Genomic DNA, 20,496 nt, shown 5'->3' with positions numbered 1-20,496 from the left:
TACATCTCTGTCATCTGCCATTTTATTTGTTCGATTATTTACAGTGAAAAGCAATTTGAAGACATACATATGCAGTATTGAGTAAATACACATACAGTGAGGAAAATAATTATTTGATCCCTTGCTGATTTTGTACATTTGCCCACTTTCAAAGAAATGATCAGCCTATAATTTTAATGGTGGGTTTATTTGAACAGCGAGACAGAATAACAACAACAACAACAACAACAAAAAAAAACTGAAAAATGCATTTCAAAAAAGTTATGAATTGATTTGCATTTTAATGAGTGAAATAAGTATCATGACTTAGTTCTTGGTAGCAAAACCCTTGTTGGCAATCACAGAGGTCAGACGTTTATTGTAGTTGGCCACCAGGTTTGCACACATCTTGGGAGGGATTTTGTCCCACTCCTCTTTGCCGATCCTCTCCAAGTCATTAAGGTTTCGAGGCTGACGTTTGGCAACTCAAACCTCCACCTACAGATAGCTGTGCATGTGCATTTGTAGCTGGCATAAAGCGATCCATGCCTCTATTAACGTCTACAACTACCCCAACCCTAAACTTAGCCCTTACTATAATACACCAACTCTCTAACTTTACACACTCAGAGAACAAACGTTTGGAAAGAAATGAAAGCCATTCATCTTATTAGAAGTAAGTGTACCCTCTCAGTGATTTTAAAACTTATATTTAAAGGGGTCATTGGATGCAAAACTCACTTTTACATGCTGTTTGAACATTAATGTGTGTTGGCAGTTTGTGTACACAACCACCCAGGGGTATTTTTTTTACTGCGGTCAGGCCAGCCGCCAAGTCGAAAAGCACAGTCAATCTAGCCGCCAATATATTTCGACGGTCGCGCATAAACAGCGTATTACGGTAAATGCGTCCGAGAACTGATCCAAATGGCAGAGCTCGTCTAGAACGTGATTTTTACCATAGCGCTCATATATACATATACATTTATGATATATATATATATATATATATATATATTCTTTGTTTCTGCTTTTAAAAAGCTATAAATATAAAAGTTCTAGATTGCACAGACTACTTTCACCTCAGATTGAGAGTGCACCTTGCCACAGTGCTAGCAGCAGAGTTTCAGGATTATCTGATGTGGAATTACAAAATAAGAGCCCACCCAAATCTGATTTATACACTATTTTCTCTATATTTTAAAAAGCTATAAAAATAAAAGTTCTAGATTGCACAGACTACTTTCACCTCAGATTGAGAGTGCACCTTGCCACAATGCTAGCAGCAGAGTTACAGGATTATCTGATGTGGAATTACAAAATAAGAGCCCATCCAAATCTGATTTATTTGTTGTTTTGTCTCTACTTTAAGAAGCTATAAAAATAAAAGTTCTAGATTGCACAGACTACTTTCACCTCAGATTGAGAGTGCACCTTGCCACAATGCTAACAGCAGAGTTTCAGGATTATCTGATGTGGAATTACAAAATAAGAGCCCATCCAAATCTGATTTATACACTGTTTTGTCTACTTTAGGAAACTATAAAAATAAAAGTTCTAGATTGCACAGACTACTTTCACCTCAGATTGAGAGTGCACCTTGCCACAATGCTAACAGCAGAGTTTCAGGATTATCTGATGTGGAATTACAAAATAAGAGCCCATCCAAATCTGATTTATACACTGTTTTGTCTACTTTAGGAAACTATAAAAATAAAAGTTCTAGATTGCACAGACCACTTTCACCTCAGATTGAGAGTGCACCTTGCCACAATGCTAGCAGAAGAGTTTCAGGATTATCTGATGTGGAATTACAAAATAAGAGCCCTCCTAAATCTGATTTATTTGGGTTTTTTTGTCTCTACTTTAAGAAACTATAAAAATAAAAGTTCTAGATTGCACAGACTACTTTCACCTCAGATTGAGAGTGCACCTTGCCACAGTGCTAGCAGCAGACTTTCAGGATTATCTGATGTGGAATTACAAAATAAGAGCCCACCCAAATCTGATTTATACACTATTTTCTCTATATTTTAAAAAGCTATAAAAATAAAAGTTCTAGATTGCACAGACTACTTTCACCTCAGATTGAGAGTGCACCTTGCCACAATGCTAGCAGCAGAGTTACAGGATTATCTGATGTGGAATTACAAAATAAGAGCCCATCCAAATCTGATTTATTTGTTGTTTTGTCTCTACTTTAAGAAGCTATAAAAATAAAAGTTCTAGATTGCACAGACTACTTTCACCTCAGATTGAGAGTGCACCTTGCCACAATGCTAGCAGCAGAGTTTCAGGATTATCTGATGTGGAATTACAAAATAAGAGCCCACCCAAATCTGATTTATTTGTTGTTTTGTCTCTACTTTAAGAAGCTATAAAACTAAAAGTTCTAGATTGCACAGACCACTTTCACCTCAGATTGAGAGTGCACCTTGCCACAGTGCTAGCAGCAGAGTTTCAGGATTATCTGATGTGGAATTACAAAATAAGAGCCCACCCAAATCTTTTTATACACTGTTTTGTCTCTACTTTAAGAAGCTATAAAAATAAAAGTTCTAGATTGCACAGACTACTTTCACCTCAGATTAAGAGTGCACCTTGCCACAATGCTAGCAGCAGAGTTTCAGGATTATCAGATGTGGAATTACAAAATAATAGCCCACCCAAATCTGATTTATTTGTTGTTCCCCTTCAGTCGAATCACTTCGACGTTACATTGGGATCTTGCTTGAGAGACCAATCATCTCTGAGCCTTATTCAAAAGGCCAATGAAAATTGGCGAGTGGTGTGTGCGTGCCAGCCACACCCCCGTACGTACGGGTTTATAAGATGGTGGCGCGCACCACTCAAACAGGCTTTTGATGAAGAGCCGGGAGAGCCCGGCGTCAGCGCAACGTCAGGTCGTGGCAGGGGAATGTAACGTCTCCGTTCGACGTTACATTGGGAACTTAGACCCATGGAAAAGGCCACGACCCTGACGCTGCGTTATGCCAACGCCACGTGCAGGCAGGTCCTTTCAGAAGTGACCGCAGGCGGCTATTGTAACGTAACCTTCCCAACGCCCTGGGGGCCGAGTAGGGACCCCACAGGGATGCCAGTTATACTGAAGCAGGGGTTGGGGGGGGCGGAGCACATGAGATATTTTACATGTGGAATGAGAATAATTCGATGTATCCATAGGGGCTAGGGATACACGAGGGAAACCACGGCCTTCTGGCTGACCGGGGGAATAATACTGAAGTATTTTGCCACAACCTTGCGGGGCGAAGGAGACACGGCAGGAGCACAGTCAGTAACTACTCCACACTAGGCTGACTGCGGGGCATGGAGGACCCAGGTTCGCTTCTTGGAGGGAACAGCTGGGAAATGGCGCACGGATCCCGAAGGAATGGCGCAGCAAGCCGGCACCAGCCGGTCTCCCGTTTGCCTGATGTCTTATATTAAGACACGAGAAGACATGGCTTCTACGCAGAGGTTATAAAACCTGGCGAAGGTATTAGGTGTCGCCCAACCCGCAGCTCTGCAGATGTCTGTTAGAGAGGCGCCATGAGCCAACGCATAGGACGAGGCAACACTCCTTGTTGAGTGAGCTCGAAGTCCTAAGCGGCATGGCTTTACCTGGTATAAATAAGACAGGGAGATGGCCTCGACCACCCAGTGGGCCAACCTCTGTTTAGAGACAGCATTCCCTTTCTGCTGACCTCCAAAACAGACAAGGGGCTCCAGGGGCAGAGCTTGCAGGTTCACCACCTGATCGCGGAAAGGCGTGGTGGGAACCTTGGGCACATAACCCGGGCCGGGGTCTCAGGATAACATGAGAATCGCCGGGCCCGAACTCTAGGCACACTTCGTCGACAGAGAAGGCTTGTAGGTCCCCTACCCTCTTGATGGAGGCCAGCGCCGTCAGGAGCGCTGTCTTGAGTGACAGATATTTTTTTTAGCTCAACTGAGGCGAGTGGCTCAAATGGAGCGTCCTGCAGGCCACGAAGGGCGACGGAAAGGTCCCAAGAGGGTACGAGGTGCGGCATGGGAGGATTGAGTCTCCTGGCACCTCTAAGGAACCTCACATCCAGTGGGTGCTTACCTAGGGATGTTCCATCCACTGCATCGTGATACACTGCGATGGCCGCAACGTACACTTTGAGAGTCGAAGGGGACAGCCTGCGCTCCAACATCTCTTGCAGGAAGGAAAGCACAACTGCAATCGTGCATCTCTGGGGGTCCTCTGCTCGAGAGGGGCACCAGTCGACGAACAGACCCCACTTTAGTGCATAAGCCTGCCTTGTAGAGGGAGCCCTGGACTGAGTGATAGTGTTTACTATGGCCTGTGGGAGGCCAGCGAGGTCTGATGCGTCCCGTCCAGGAGCCAGACGTGCAGGTTCCATAGATCGGGACGCGGGTGCCAAATTGTGCCCATCTCCTGAGAAAGAATGGTCCTTCCTCAAGGGGATTTTCCAGATCTATCTGGGCCTCCCCGAAATGGCTACAAATCAGCTGGACTGTCTCGGGGTGGAGTCGCCATTCTCCAGGGTGGGTGGACTGCCGTGAGAGCTGATCAGCCACACGGTTGAGTTCCCCTGGTATTTGAATGGCACGTAGCGATTTCAGCCACGTTTGACTCCAAAGGAACAGACGGCGGGCAAGTTGTGACATGCGACGGGAGCGAAGACCACCCTGACAGTTGATGTAAGCTACAGTCGCAGTGCTGTCGGTAGGAACAAGCATGTGTTTCTGACGCAACACCGGTCGGAAGCGGCGAAGGGCCAGAAACACCGCCAGCAACTCGAGGCAATTGATATCCCACTGCAGTCGAGGTCCTGTCCAGGAGCCCGATGCTGCTTGCCCGTTGCATACAGCACCCCAACCCATGGTGGAGGCATCCGTGTAGACCACGGTGTGCCTGGACACCTGTCCTAGGGGCACCCCTGCCCGTAGGAAAGCAGGGTCGGACCACGGGCTGAATAGGCGGCGACACTGCGGGGAAACGCCAATCCGGAGTGCGCCACGGTGCCATGCCCATCTCGGGACTCGATCGTATAACCAGTTCTGAAGTGGTCTCATATGAAGCAAGCCCAGCGGCATGACCGCGGCTGCAGCTGCCATATGCCCCAGGAGCCTCTGAAATGTTTTGAGAGGAACCGCTGTTTCTTGTCTGATTGTTTCCAGACAGTTTAGCACCGACAACGCACGCTCGTTGGTGAGGCGGGCTGTCATCTCGACCGAGTCCAGCTCCACACCGAGAAGAGAGATCCTCTGCACTGGGGAGAGTTTGCTCTTTTCTCGGTTGACCTGAAGGCCCAGACGGCTGAGGTGCTGGAGCACCAGGTCCCTCTGTTCGCACAACAGATCTCGCGAGTGAGCTATGAGAAGCCAGTCGTCGAGATAGTTGAAGATGGAGAGGCCGAATGGGAGAGCTTTGTACTGATACGTTCGACCCTCGAAAGCAGACCGTAGAAAGGGTCTGTGTCGAGGAAGAATCGAGACGTGAAAGTACGCGTCCTTCAGGTCGATGGCTGCAAACCAATCCTGGGGGCGGATGCATGTGAGCATGCGCCTCATAGTGAGCATCTTGAACGGCAGCCTGAGAAGGGGCCGATTCAGTGCTCTGAAATCCAGGATGGGTCTTTACCCACCGCCCTTCTTGGGCACGATGAAGTAGGGCCCGTAGAACCCTGACTTCATCTCGGCTGGAGGGACAGGCTTGATTGCATCCTTCGCCAGTAGGACTGCAACCTCCGCACACAGGACAGCGGCATGTGTGTCTGATTGAACAGTAGTGTGAAACACGCCTCTGTACCTGGGGGGACGCCTGGCGAACTGAATCGCATAGCCGAGACGTACCGCCCGTATCAACCACTGCGAGGGGCTGGGAAGCTGAAACCAGGCTCCCAGCAGAGTCGACAGGGGTATCAAGGGAACGTTGACCAACGTGACCGCGGTGGGGCAGCCTGGGGGGGAAAGGGGACTGATCCCAGAAGGATAAACGTCCTGGAGAAAAGTCTGGCTGCATTGAGCAGCGCTTACGTTCTTCCCCGATTCCCACGCTGACGACATCCGGCTCCGTGTCTGGTTCCGAGGAGTGGAAATGCTGCTCAGGAAGGAAACACGGGGCCGGAGCTCCGGAGGTGAGATACCCAACTCTTTTTGTGTACAGCAACTCCCGGCAACTCCAAATGTCCGCGTCCCCCAAAGAGCGGATTTTTCCACCTCCGGAGTCCCCGCCTCAGGGACGCTTCGTGGCTCGCCTGCGGGTATTCCTCGCAGGACCCTGAGAAACGGGCGGCGTCCCTCTCCCACGGGGAGCTCGATGTCGGGCTGCGAGTATCTCTGCAGGGGACGGAGCTGGTGTTGGTTTAGGCCACCGGTGCCCCCCCCAGGAACCAATCGTCCAGCCTGGAAGGACTGGACGGAGGTTCTTTGGAAACCTCCAAACCGATCCCCCTGGCGGCCCGGAGGAGCATAGCCGACAGCTCTACATCAGTCTCCAAAGGAGCAGCGACCACGAGGGGGCGCTGCGCCAATGGAGAAGACGTCTCACCATCTGACTCTCCCTCTGATGCTGCGTTAGACATCTCATTCTCTGCAGGAGCACCGAAGGAGACGCTCAGCCTGGCAGGTGGGGAAGCGTACTGCTGCGGGAACTCGACGGGGTCACGCTGATGTAGAGTAATCACGCTGGGCTTTACGGTAATTTGAATGTCTCCCCCAGGCCTCACTGCGGCGGCCGGAAAATATTGACGGCTTAACGGCCGACTGCGGGAGGAAGGCGGGGGGAGCCGGCTCGTGAACGAGCGGCGGGACTTCAGCGTGTCCATGGTCATGCTCTCACAGTGTGGGCATGAACCATCCATGAAAGCTGCGTCAGCGTGCTCGAAGCCCAGGCACGTGAGGCAGCTTTCATGTCCGTCCGCTGAGGAGAGGAAACTACCGCACCCAGAAACGCACAGTCGAAAAGCCATTCTGAAAAGAACGTCTTAACAGCCGTGAGAAATTGCTCTTTTGTGATCCCGGTTTGCCCAGGGAGGAGCCGCGGGGGCAGCAGTGCACTCGCCAGGGCTGCTCGCTGGTTTGCAAAGGCTTTGTTGATGCCGTGAAAACGGCAGCCCGCGGGATGAAAGACACTCTTTTAGATCTGGCAAAAACCAGCAGAGAGAGAGCATGAACTCTCAAAGAACTGACGGCAGATGAATCGCTCGTAGTAACAGCTGTAGACGGCTCGAACCATTGGCTCTGAAGTCTGTTTGAGTGGTGCGCGCCGCCATCTTATATACCCGTATGTACGGGGGTGTGGCTGGCACGCACACAGCACTCGCCAATTTTCATTGACCTTTTGAATAAGGCTCAGAGATGATTGGTCTCTCAAGCAAGATCCCAATGTAACGTCGAAGTGATTCGACTGAAGGGGAACAACAAATAAATCAGATTTGGGTGGGCTCTTATTTTGTAATTCCACATCAGATAATCATGAAACTCTGCTGTTAGCATTGTGGCAAGGTGCACTCTCAATATGAGGTGAAAGTAGTCTGTGCAATCTATAACTTTTATTTTTATAGCTTCTTAAAGTAGAGACAAAACAACAAATAAATCAGATTTGGGTGGGCTCTTATTTTGTAATTCCACATCAGATAATCCTGAAACTCTGCTGCTAGCACTGTGGCAAGGTGCACTCTCAATCTGAGGTGAAAGTAGTCTGTGCAATCTAGAACTTTTATTTTTATAGCTTCTTAAAGTAGAGACAAAACAACAAATAAATCAGATTTGGGTGGGCTCTTATTTTGTAATTCCACATCAGATAATCCTGAAACTCAGCTGCTAGCATTGTGGCAAGGTGCACTCTCAATCTGAGGTGAAAGTAGTCTGTGCAATCTAGAACATTTATTTTTATAGCTTTTTAAAATATAGAGAAAATAGTGTATAAATCAGATTTGGGTGGGCTCTTATTTTGTAATTCCACATCAGATAATCCTGAAACTCTGCTGCTAGCATTGTGGCAAGGTGCACTCTCAATCTGAGGTGAAAGTACTCTGTGCAATCTAGAACTTTTATTTTTATAGCTTCTTAAAGTAGAGACAAAACAACAAATAAATCAGATTTGGATGGGCTCTTATTTTGTAATTCCACATCAGATAATCCTGAAACTCTGCTGCTAGCACTGTGGCAAGGTGCACTCTCAATCTGAGGTGAAAGTAGTCTGTGCAATCTAGAACTTTTATTTTTATAGCTTCTTAAAGTAGAGACAAAACAACAAATAAATCAGATTTGGGTGGGCTCTTATTTTGTAATTCCACATCAGATAATCCTGAAACTCTGCTGCTAGCATTGTGGCAAGGTGCACTCTCAATCTGAGGTGAAAGTAGTCTGTGCAATCTAGAACTTTTATTTTTATAGCTTTTTAAAATATAGAGAAAATAGTGTATAAATCAGATTTGGGTGGGCTCTTATTTTGTAATTCCACATCAGATAATCCTGAAACTCTTCTGCTAGCATTGTGGCAAGGTGCACTCTCAATCTGAGGTGAAAGTAGTCTGTGCAATCTAGAACTTTTATTTTTATAGCTTTTTAAAATATAGAGAAAATAGTGTATAAATCAGATTTGGGAGGGCTCTTATTTTGTAATTCCACATCAGATAATACTGAAACTCTGCTGCTAGCATTGTGGCAAGGTGTACTCTCAATCTGAGGTGAAAGTAGTCTGTGCAATCTAGAACTTTTATTTTTATAGCTTTTTAAAATATAGAGAAAATAGTGTATAAATCAGATTTGGGTGGGCTCTTATTTTGTAATTCCACATCAGATAATCCTGAAACTCTGCTGCTAGCACTGTGGCAAGGTGCACTCTCAATCTGAGGTGAAAGTAGTCTGTGCAATCTAGAACTTTTATTTTTATAGCTTCTTAAAGTAGAGACAAAACAACAAATAAATCAGATTTGGGTGGGCTCTTATTTTGTAATTCCACATCAGATAATCCTGAAACTCTGCTGCTAGCACTGTGGCAAGGTGCACTCTCAATCTGAGGTGAAAGTAGTCTGTGCAATCTAGAACTTTTATTTTTATAGCTTTTTAAAATATAGAGAAAATAGTGTATAAATCAGATTTGGGGGGACTCTTATTTTGTAATTCCACATCAGATAATCCTGAAACTCTGCTGCTAGCATTGTGGCAAGGTGCACTCTCAATCTGAGGTGAAAGTAGTCTGTGCAATCTAGAACTTTTATTTTTATAGCTTTTTAAAATATAGAGAAAATAGTGTATAAATCAGATTTGGGTGGGCTCTTATTTTGTAATTCCACATCAGATAATCCTGAAACTCTGCTGCTAGCATTGTGGCAAGGTGCACTCTCAATCTGAGGTGAAAGTAGTCTGTGCAATCTAGAACTTTTATTTTTATAGCTTTTTAAAATATAGAGAAAATAGTGTATAAATCAGATTTGGGGGGACTCTTATTTTGTAATTCCACATCAGATAATCCTGAAACTCTGCTGCTTGCATTGTGGCAAGGTGCACTCTCAAGCTGAGATGAAAGTAGTCTGTGCAATCTAGAACATTTATTTTTATAGCTTTTTAAAATATAGAGAAAATAGTGTATAAATCAGATTTGGATGGGCTCTTATTTTGTAATTCCACATCAGATAATCCTGAAACTCTGCTGCTAGCACTGTGGCAAGGTGCACTCTCAATCTGAGGTGAAAATGGTCTGTGCAATCTAGAACTTTTATTTTTATAGCTTCTTAAAGTAGAGACAAAACAACAAATAAATCAGATTTGGATGGGCTCTTATTTTGTAATTCCACATCAGATAATCCTGAAACTCTGCTGCTAGCACTGTGGCAAGGTGCACTCTCAATCTGAGGTGAAAGTAGTCTGTGCAATCTATAAATTTTATTTTTATAGCTTTTTAAAATATAGAGAAAATAGTGTATAAATCAGATTTGGATGGGCTCTTATTTTGTAATTCCACATCAGATAATCCTGAAACTCTGCTGCTAGCATTGTGGCAAGGTGCACTCTCAATCTGAGGTGAAAGTAGTCTGTGCAATCTAGAACTTTTATTTTTATAGTTTCCTAAAATAGAGACAAAACAGTGTATAAATCAGATTTGGGAGGGCTCTTATTTTGTAATTCCGCATCAGATAATCCTGAAACTCTGCTGCTAGCATTGTGGCAAGGTGCACTCTTAATCTGAGGTGAAAGTAGTCTGTGCAATCTAGAACTTTTATTTTTATAGCTTTTTAAAATATAGAGAAAATAGTGTATAAATCAGATTTGGGTGGGCTCTTATTTTGTAATTCCACATCAGATAATCCTGAAACTCTGCTGCTAGCATTGTGGCAAGGTGCACTCTCAATCTGAGGTGAAAGTAGTCTGTGCAATCTAGAACTTTTATTTTTATAGCTTTTTAAAATATAGAGAAAATAGTGTATAAATCAGATTTGGGAGGGCTCTTATTTTGTAATTCCACATCAGATAATCCTGAAACTCTGCTGCTAGCATTGTGGCAAGGTGCACTCTCAATCTGAGGTGAAAGTAGTCTGTGCAATCTAGAACTTTTATTTTTATAGCTTTTTAAAATATAGAGAAAATAGTGTATAAATCAGATTTGGGTGGGCTCTTATTTTGTAATTCCACATCAGATAATCCTGAAACTCTGCTGCTAGTATTGTGGCAAGGTGCACTCTCAAGATGATATGAAAGTAGTCTTTGCAATCTAGAACTTTTATTTTTATAGTTTCCTAAATTAGAGACAAAACAGTGTATAAATCAGATTTGGGGGGACTCTTATTTTGTAAATTCACATCAGATAATCATGAAACTCTGCTGCTAGCATTGTGGCAAGGTGCACTCTCAAGCTGAGATGAAAGTAGTCTGTGCAATCTAGAACATTTATTTTTATAGCTTTTTAAAATATAGAGAAAATAGTGTATAAATCAGATTTGGGTGGGCTCTTATTTTGTAATTCCACATCAGATAATCCTGAAACTCTGCTGCTAGCACTGTGGCAAGGTGCACTCTCAATCTGAGGTGAAAGTAGTCTGTGCAATCTAGAACTTTTATTTTTATAGCTTCTTAAAGTAGAGACAAAACAACAAATAAATCAGATTTGGATGGGCTCTTATTTTGTAATTCCACATCAGATAATCCTGAAACTCTGCTGCTAGCACTGTGGTAAGGTGCACTCTCAAGATGAGATGAAAGTAGTCTGTGCAATCTAGAACTTTTATTTTTTATAGTTTCCTAAATTAGAGACAAAACAGTGTATAAATCAGATTTGGGAGGACTCTTATTTTGTAATTCCACATCAGATAATCCTGAAACTCTGCTGCTAGCATTGTGGCAAGGTGCACTCTCAATCTGAGGTGAAAGTAGTCTGTGCAATCTAGAACTTTTATTTTTATAGCTTTTTAAAATATAGAGAAAATAGTGTATAAATCAGATTTGGGTGGGCTCTTATTTTGTAATTCCACATCAGATAATCCTGAAACTCTTCTGCTAGCACTGTGGCAAGGTGCACTCTCAATCTGAGGTGAAAGTAGTCTGTGCAATCTAGAACTTTTATATTTATAGCTTTGTAAAAGCAGAAACAGAGAATATATATATATATATATATATATATATATATATATATATATATGTATATGTATATGTATATGTATATATGAGCGCTATGGTAAAAATCACGTTCTAGACGAGCTCTGCCATTTGGATCAGTTCTCGGACGCATTTACCGTAATACGCTGTTTATGCGCGACCGTCGAAATATATTGGCGGCTAGATTGACTGTGCTTTTCGACTTGGCGGCTGGCCTGACCGCAGTATTTTTTCATCTTTAAAAGTAATATCCACTTTTTAAAATCAGGTCATTCTCAGCTTCTTGTGGGTGTGACGAAACACAGTTGATTGACATGAGCACCTTACCTTAGCCCCGCCCTCACCGAGCTGAAACTGTCCGAAGACGATCGCCATTGTGTGACTCAGGTGCAGAGGAAGACTCTAATTGGGCGATTGAGGTGTTCTGTTGTTGGATGTAATAATGAACAAAGCAGTCGTCATTTACTGCTGACATCTGAGCCGCTTAAGAGGCAGAGGACAGCGTTACTTTTGTTTTTAAAAGGAAAGCGCCAATCCCGATCTACATTTGCATCTATGTTCGTGTGAATCATTCCTGATGCAGCTTCACCCACAGCAGAAGTGAGTATAAGTTTTTTTTTTTTTTATGCATCTTTGCAAATGGCTTTTCTTAATAATGTGCTTGTTGGCAAGTTTTGCCAATAAACGCGGCTAAATGTGGCTAAAGTAAACATTACAGCTCATAATCCCTCAGCAGAGAGGGGCGGGGCGAGCAGAGCTCATTTGCATTTAAAGGGCCCATGCGATAAAATGAGCTGATATTTTGCTGAGCTGATTTTGACAAGATAAAAGGGTGTTTTTTTACACTACTACTGAGCATTTTTAACCAAAGTATATTAGAGACTTTTCATTAAGACCCTAAAGAATCATATGAACTTGTGGAAAATGGGCATCCGATGACCCCTTTAAAGTTAAAAACTCCCATAGAGTTTCTTGTCTTTTAAGGTAGCAATTCTAGTGTAAAGAATATATTCTATATTGTATTATTTTAAGCTGTTTTGTTAGACTCTGTTTTTATAAGACTGTTAGATATGTTTTAGAAATGGTTTATGCTGGTCCATAGCTGGTTTATGCTGATCATGTGCTGGTCAAAGACCAGCATAATCCAGCAAAGGACCAGCATAAACCAGCTTAAACCAGTAATAATGCGTCATGTTTTAGTGCATTTATTTTATATCTCAACAGAATTAAGGATCTGGGCGTTCCAGGATCATAAAAAAAATAAACTAGTATGCTTTAATTGAAATGACCTGAACTGTTTTTTTTTTTTTTTTTTTTTTTTTTTTTCATTAAAAGTATGTATTGGAATTGGCTTAAGTATCAAAAATGTTGATGAAAAACGTAACTAGGCTTCATTGTCTGTTGATCTGAAGTGGTCCTCATCAATGGTGGAGAAAATGTGTCCCTCGTTGCTGAGAAAATCCACAATTTGCCTGTAAAAAGAGAAGTGAGAATTAATCTGGAGTGAAAACAACTAGCATTTATGACGATTATGGTGTAGGTGCACCAGACAGATATTACACTTTTTATCATACAAGAGACCCGCCAAACACTATTGTGAAGGTCAGGCTTATTCTCAAGACATTGCTTAATTATTACATGGCTTGTCGTTCACTTATTGATGTAAAAAATTGTAATTTTAGAAACCTGTTTTGTCTTGAAGACATTTCTTGTGATCATACGTTGCAGATGCATATATGTGATCCACCTTGACCCAGCATTGGGCCCTTTATATGTAACCCTGGACCACAAAACCAGTCTTAAGTAGCACGGGTTTATTTGTAGCAATAGCCAAAAATACATTGTATGGGTCAAAATTATCAATTTTTCTTTTATATCAAAAATCATTAGCATATTAAGTAAAGATCATGTTCCATGAAGATATTTTGTCAATTTTCTACCATAAATATATAAAAACTTGATTTTTGATTAGTAAAATGCATTGCTAAGAACTTCATTTGGACAACTTTTAAGGCGATTTGCTCAATATTTAGATTTTTTTGCACCCTCAGATTCCAGGTTTTCAAATAGTTGTATCTCAGACAAACATTGTCCTATTTTAACAAACAATATATCAATGGAAAGCTCATTTACTCAGCTTTCAGACGAGGTAAGAATCTCAATTTTGACAAATTTACACTTATGACTGGTTTTGTGGTCCAGGGTCACATATAAAGGGCCCAATGCTGGGTCAAGGTGGATTCGGCTCTGTGGATTCAGCTCTGATGGATTGCCAGTAAGACATTTTCTCCTTATTCATGACACATAAACTGTATTTAATCTGTACAGAGCATGAGGTTATTGTCATAATGAGCAGGTGTAATTTACTATGGTTAATATCTCTGCAGGTCGCCATCAAGTACGTGACTAAAGACGAGGAGCACCGGGACGTCAAGCCACAGAACCTACTCATATGCACCGATACCAATGAGATCAAGCTGCTGGACTTTGGCTGTGGACACTTCCTGAAGGACTCAGCGTATAAAGAGTTTGCAGGTTGGTTAGTACAAGATCTCAATATAAGATGAGTTTCTGTTTTGGACTGTAACCATTTTAGCTGATTTCTTCTTCTTCTCAGGCACTCTTTCATTCGCCCCTCCGGAGTGGTTTCATTCCCACAGCTATCGTGCAGGACCAGCTACTGCTTGGTCATTGGGTGTGACGCTCTACAAGCTCCTGTGCGGTTCTCTGCCTTTCAGAAGCACACGAAGGCTTCGCAGACTGCGCTTCCCTAGTCGCCTGTCTGCAGGCAAGAGATGGCAAACATTCAGCCGTTCACAGACAGAAATCATAGCCAGAGCGAGAAGTAGTTGATGTTGTGTTACTGATGTACTGTGTTGCGTGTCACAGATTGCCGTCAGTTGATTAGATGGTGTCTTAAAGGAGCAGCGGATGACCGTACCAGCTTACAGGACATTGAGTGGCATCCCTGGTTACAGTCAACAGGTGGCCAATCACATCACACTCATCTCAATGACTTCTTGTTCATTAGACAATTGGATTGGACTGTCAGGATAAATGTAGGTAACTGGTTTTAATTCTGTACACAGGGTGAGCAGCTGCAGAGACAGCTGGACACTATAGTGAGGATGAGTGGAAATCAGGCGTTTCACTGTGCTTCACTCTGGATCGTGAGTGAGGGCTCTGTGTGGATTCTGGAGGAGCTGAACACGCAGCATGGATGCTACAGAGATCCGGTCCAGACTGAGCGTTAAAACAGCATGTAGCTGTTTTAATAGAGAAAGGAGAAGAGAGGCAAAATATTAACATCAAAACATTAGGCATTATTTAATTAGGGTTCAAATTTATTGTTAACTAAACTTAAACCCAGTTGGTTCTCACATTTATTATTTACATGAAGCCTCAAATAACTAAAACTGAACAACAACAACAACAGAAAAAATTCCAGATGTTAATAAAAAATATAATAGCATCAATGATACTAAAATAAAATGAATGAAAAGCTAATAATAATAACTTTTTTTATTATTAATAAAAATGAATGAATACTGTTCATTAACTAATCATTCAGTCTAGTTACTAATACATAATGAAACTACACCGACATCCACATTATTTCACAGGATGGATTCAACATTTACTATTCAAATTCAAAATGTTAATAACAAGTATAATAGCAATAATTAAAACTGAACAACAAAAACACGAAAATGAATTAGAAGTTTAGAATTAAAATGTAATCTAAAAAGCTACATTTTAATAAAAAAATATAATGGTATGTTATTGATACTACACTAACATTTTAAGTTTACAGAAGATATGTGGATGGATACTATTTATCAATTAATCATTCAATTCGGAACTTTAGTTTTACTGATACATTATTAAACAACATCTACAGAATGGATTCAGCATTGGATCTATGAAGTATCAAAATAAGAATCCTTAAAGTTAATAAGTTAATAAGTGACTAATATATTTCATACTGGAGTCTAAATAAATTTCTGAATACTTGTACAGTGTGTACCTGTTCATTATGTCTCCATTAATAAAATTGGTTTAATCTGCAACAGATTTGATAAAAGGCTCCAGCCATCTAATGATCCTACAGAGGTCATGTTTTTGGCTCCATAAAAATGCAGAAAATACAGTAATACTTTCTGTTATTTCTCTGAAGTGCACCAGGTGGTGCAAAGGGATTTGGTTTTAAGATATTAAGATATCATCCTTCAGTGTCAGAAAAGATTGAGGCTCACTGGTCATATAAGGCCAGTGGATGGCGATATGCACAAAAAAATAAACAATAGACAATAAATTAAAAAAAAAATTGCACAAGAAAGTAAATAAAAATGGCAAATAAATTGCTCAGAACAATATAAAATGGTATAACAAAATGCTTAGGATGCAGTAGTTTTACTTTAGTCTTTTCTGAGTCATTTACCTGTGTTTTATATAGCAACTTCATGCAATAGTTCATCAGTAAAGGCCCACATGTCAAGCTCATGGATCCATAAAATTAAAACAAGACAGTTAAAATTCTTCAGATTTTGTGTTGTGATAATCCAAAACACTATATATCAGCCTTCTTTGTCATATTTATAACAGTCTTCAAAAAAGCAGTGAATCAGTGCTTTAAAACAGACTACAAACAGTGCAATTTTATATTATTATACCTCTAAATTTAAGAGTGATGGCTGAATTTGTAAAAACTCTTCGCCTCCCCAGCTCAGAAATTCTTGGGAACTGAAATCACTAAGCAGAAAAATGGCAGTTCCTCCAAACTTTGGCCATTCATGCAGACTCCCATGAAGAATTGGAACAAATTATTAAATAATCAAGGAACATATTGTGGTTTTGACTGCATTGACTTTCATTGTATTAAGAACACCATTCAAAATATTTGCCTTTGTCTTTCACAGAAGAAAGGAAGCCACACGTATTACAAAATGAGGGTTTTCGATGTGAGGGTGAGTAAATGGTGATGCTTCTGATCCTGATTCTCCTTCACAGCACTGGTATGTAACCTTATGTAAGCAGAATTGGGACGTTTTAATCATTTAGTCACAGTCAATGGCGAGAAGTGTCCCAGTTTACAATATCACCCTATATTGTATGTCAGTAATCTCGCAAACACTAAGATCAGAAAAATCATTGATAGTCATTGACCTACAGTTTAAAATACACATCATAACTGTTCAATGAGCATCTTCCTCTGTGTTTTTGCTTTTCATTTTATTTTTTTAAACAAAAGGAATTTACTTTTTGTCTCTCTCTTTAAACCAGTTCATTTTTTATTTCAGTATTGTATTTTAGGGATAATTATGACTGGGACTGATTCATCTGGGTATGTATGTTGTATTTTTAATCTCACCCTCATCATGTATTTCTTGTAAATTAACATGTCACCCATGGGCATGAATATGCATATGTATATAAATACAGTAATAAACATTCAAAGTGGATCAAAATGTTGTCCTAAGATAAGAACGGGTATTCTTTTTGGTTTTAGGACAAATTTGATGAAAGGTTTTGATCCACTTCAAATGTTGACTACTATATATATATATATTGAGAGAGAGAGAGAGAGAGAGAGAGAGAGAGAGAGAGAGAGAGAGAGAGAGAGAGAGAGAGAGAGAGAGAGAGAGAGAGTCAAGCCCCGAATTATTCATACCCCTGGCAAATTCTGACTTAAAGTTACTTTCATTCAACCAGCAAGTTTTTTTGACCAGAAATGACACAGGGTTCTCCCAAAAGATAATAAGACGATGTACAAGAGGCATTATTGTGGAAAAAAATATTTATTTTTATAAATATTTAATAATTTATTTACATTTGAACAAAAAGTATGAAATGATTCATACCCTTTCTGTCATACAGTCTATGGGAAAATCCAAAGTTCTATACAATTCCAAATAGTCCAAGCTGTTCTAAAGCATCCTAATTAACCTGATTCATTGGGAACAGCTGTTTTAAATCAACTCAACAGGTGAAAAACAGAAGCTCTCTGCTGTTGGTTTGTGGACAGTCATGGCTAAGACAAAGGAGCTCACTGAGGACCTGCGGCTGTGCATTGTGGCTGCTCACAAGTCAGGAAAGGGCTATAAGACTATATCTAAATGTTTTGAAGTTCCAGTGGCTACAGTGCAAAAGGGTTGTTTTTCAGCCGGTGGACCAGGGAACCTAGTCACATTAAACAGCACCATGAAAACGGAGCAATACATAAAAATTCTCAACAACAACATCAGGCAGTCTGCAGAGAAACTTGGCCTTGGGCCTTGTGCACCAGCAAAAGTGGTAAAGAAATGGTTAGCAGACAAAAACATTAATGTTTTGCAGTGGCCCAGCCAGAGTCCTGAATTAAATCCAGTTGAGAATCTGTGGAGGGAGCTAAAGATCAGGGTGATGGCAAGGAGACCCTCCAACCTGAAAGAGTTGGAGCTCATCGCTAAAAATGAATGGGCAAAAATACCAGTGGAGACATGCAAAAAGCTGCTCAGCAATTATAGGAAGCACTTGATTGCTGTAATAGCCAATAAAGGCTTTTCTATTGCTTATTGAGAAGGGTATGAATAATTTTGGACATGCCACTTTTTGTTCAAATGTAAATAAAATGTTTTTTTTTTTTTTTTTTTTTTTACAATGATGCCTCTTGTACATTGCCTTATTAACTTTTGAGAGAATTCTGTGTCATTTCCAGTCAAAACAAACTTGCTGGTTGAATAAAAGTAACTTTAAGTCAGAATTTGCCAGGGGTATAAATAATTTCAGGCTTGACTGTATATATATATATATATATATATATATATACATACAAAAAAGCAATGCATGTTTAAGGGCTTTTAATTTACAAGCATGACTGAAAGAGATGAATTTGGCTTTCTGATAATCACCTGCGTCGAATAAGTGCAGGGCAAAAGTAAGAAGCAGAAGTAAGAAGCCACATGCTCTGCAGTGTGGAACGATAAAATACAAATAATTTCCTGTTAGTGGTGCACAGCAAAAGAAATCTGGATGTAAAAATCCCATTCATCTTGTCCTCAAACAAATATAATCATCAGTACAATCACTATAAACCTACAATGAGCTTTTCAGGTTAAGAAATTATATACATGTCTGTAAAAGTCATTGATTTCAAATGATTTATCATATGATTTATGTATTTGTCAAACAACCCACAATCCTGAAGAGAGGTGCACCAGTCACAGATGTCGTGGATATTATGTAAATTTCAATCTGAACCAAAAAAAAAAAAAAGAAAAAACATTTCCCCCCACGGAATAAATTGGTTTGTGAATTTTAATGCACCTCAGAATTCAGCCAGGGGATGTTGAAAAGGTAGACAAAGGGAGAAAAAAATATTTTGATTAAAAAAAGTATTTTATTTCTTATGTCTAATCAAAATGATCTAATTTCTCAGACAAACTGAAGCCACATAAAAGCCACCAAATGGATTTATGGGGTCTCACACCAGTCTCCGAAAATAACATACAGGGTGCAGGTGAAGAACAGGAAGTTAGCCAGCAAAGGTTTTATATATTGACACAGTCACAATCAGTTTAGATGTCAAAATCTACTGTTCATGGTGCATGTGTGTTGTGCTATGCACACAGTTGCTTTCTTGCAGCTGTATATAGTTGTGGTCAAAAGTTTACATACACCTTGCAGAATCTGCAAATGTTAAATATTTTACCAGAGTAAGAGGGATCATACAAAATACATGTTATTTTTTATTCAGATACTTCACATAAAAGACATTTACATATAATCCACAGGAGAAATTAATAGTTGATTTTATACAAATGACCCTGTTCAAAAGTTTACATACACTTAATCCTTCATACTGTGTTGTTACCTGAATGATTCACAGCTGTTTTTTAATTTTGTTTTTTAGTTTATTGATAGTTGTTCATGAGTCCCTTGTTTGTCCTGAACAGTTAAACTGCCTGCTGTTCTTCAGAAAAATCCTTCAGGTCTCACAAATTCTTTTTTTTATAGCATTTTTGTGTATTTGGACAACCAAGGGACTCATATGCAACTATTACAGAGGGTTCAAACACTCACTGATGCTCCAGAAGGAAACACAATGCATTAACGCAGGGGGTGAAAACTTTTTGAATTTGAATATCAGGGGAAAATTAAACTTATTTTTAAATAAATGTACACATACATGCGGTTCAAAAGTTTTCACTCCCTGGCTCTTAATGCATCTTGTGTCTTTCTGGAGCAGCAGAGAGCATTTGAACCTTCTGTAATAGTTGCATATGAGTCCCTCAGTTGTCCTCAGTGTGAAAAGATGGATCTCAAAATCATACAGTCATTGTTGGAAAGGGTTGAAATACACAAAAATGCTGAAAAACCAAAAGAATTGTGGGACCTGAAGGATTTTTCTGAAGAACAGCAGACAGTTTAACTGTTCAGGACAAACAAGGGACTCATGAACAACTATCACTAAACAAAAAACACATCTGTGGTTCATTCAGCTAACAACACAGTATTAAGAATCATGTGTATGTAAACTTTTGAACAGGGTCATTTTTATAAATTCAACTATTACTTTCTCATGGACTATATGTAAACATTTTATGTGAAATCACATCAGGTAAGTACTAAATAAAAAACAACATGCATTTTGTATTATCCCTCTTGTTTTGCTAAAATAATTAACGTTTTGCAAGGTGTATGTAAACTTTAGACCTCAACTGAATGTGAAAATAACACTGTCAGTTCTTTTCAGGAAGGTGTTCATGCAAAGTAAAGAGATGTTGTAGCAATAAGAGGCCAGGACGGACTTGTGATGTTTAGCATTATAGTCTTCATCTATAAATCACATGGCTGCTGGCTTCTTGATTGAAAGTCAAACCAGTTCCAAACGACAAAATATGATGAGCAGCCACCCTCTTAGTTGAAGGTAAAGACTTCGGGCATCAG

This window comes from Garra rufa, chromosome 9, assembly GCF_049309525.1.
Source record: "Garra rufa chromosome 9, GarRuf1.0, whole genome shotgun sequence".
Lineage (NCBI taxonomy): Eukaryota > Metazoa > Chordata > Actinopteri > Cypriniformes > Cyprinidae > Garra > Garra rufa.
This window is presented reverse-complemented; position numbering follows the sequence as displayed.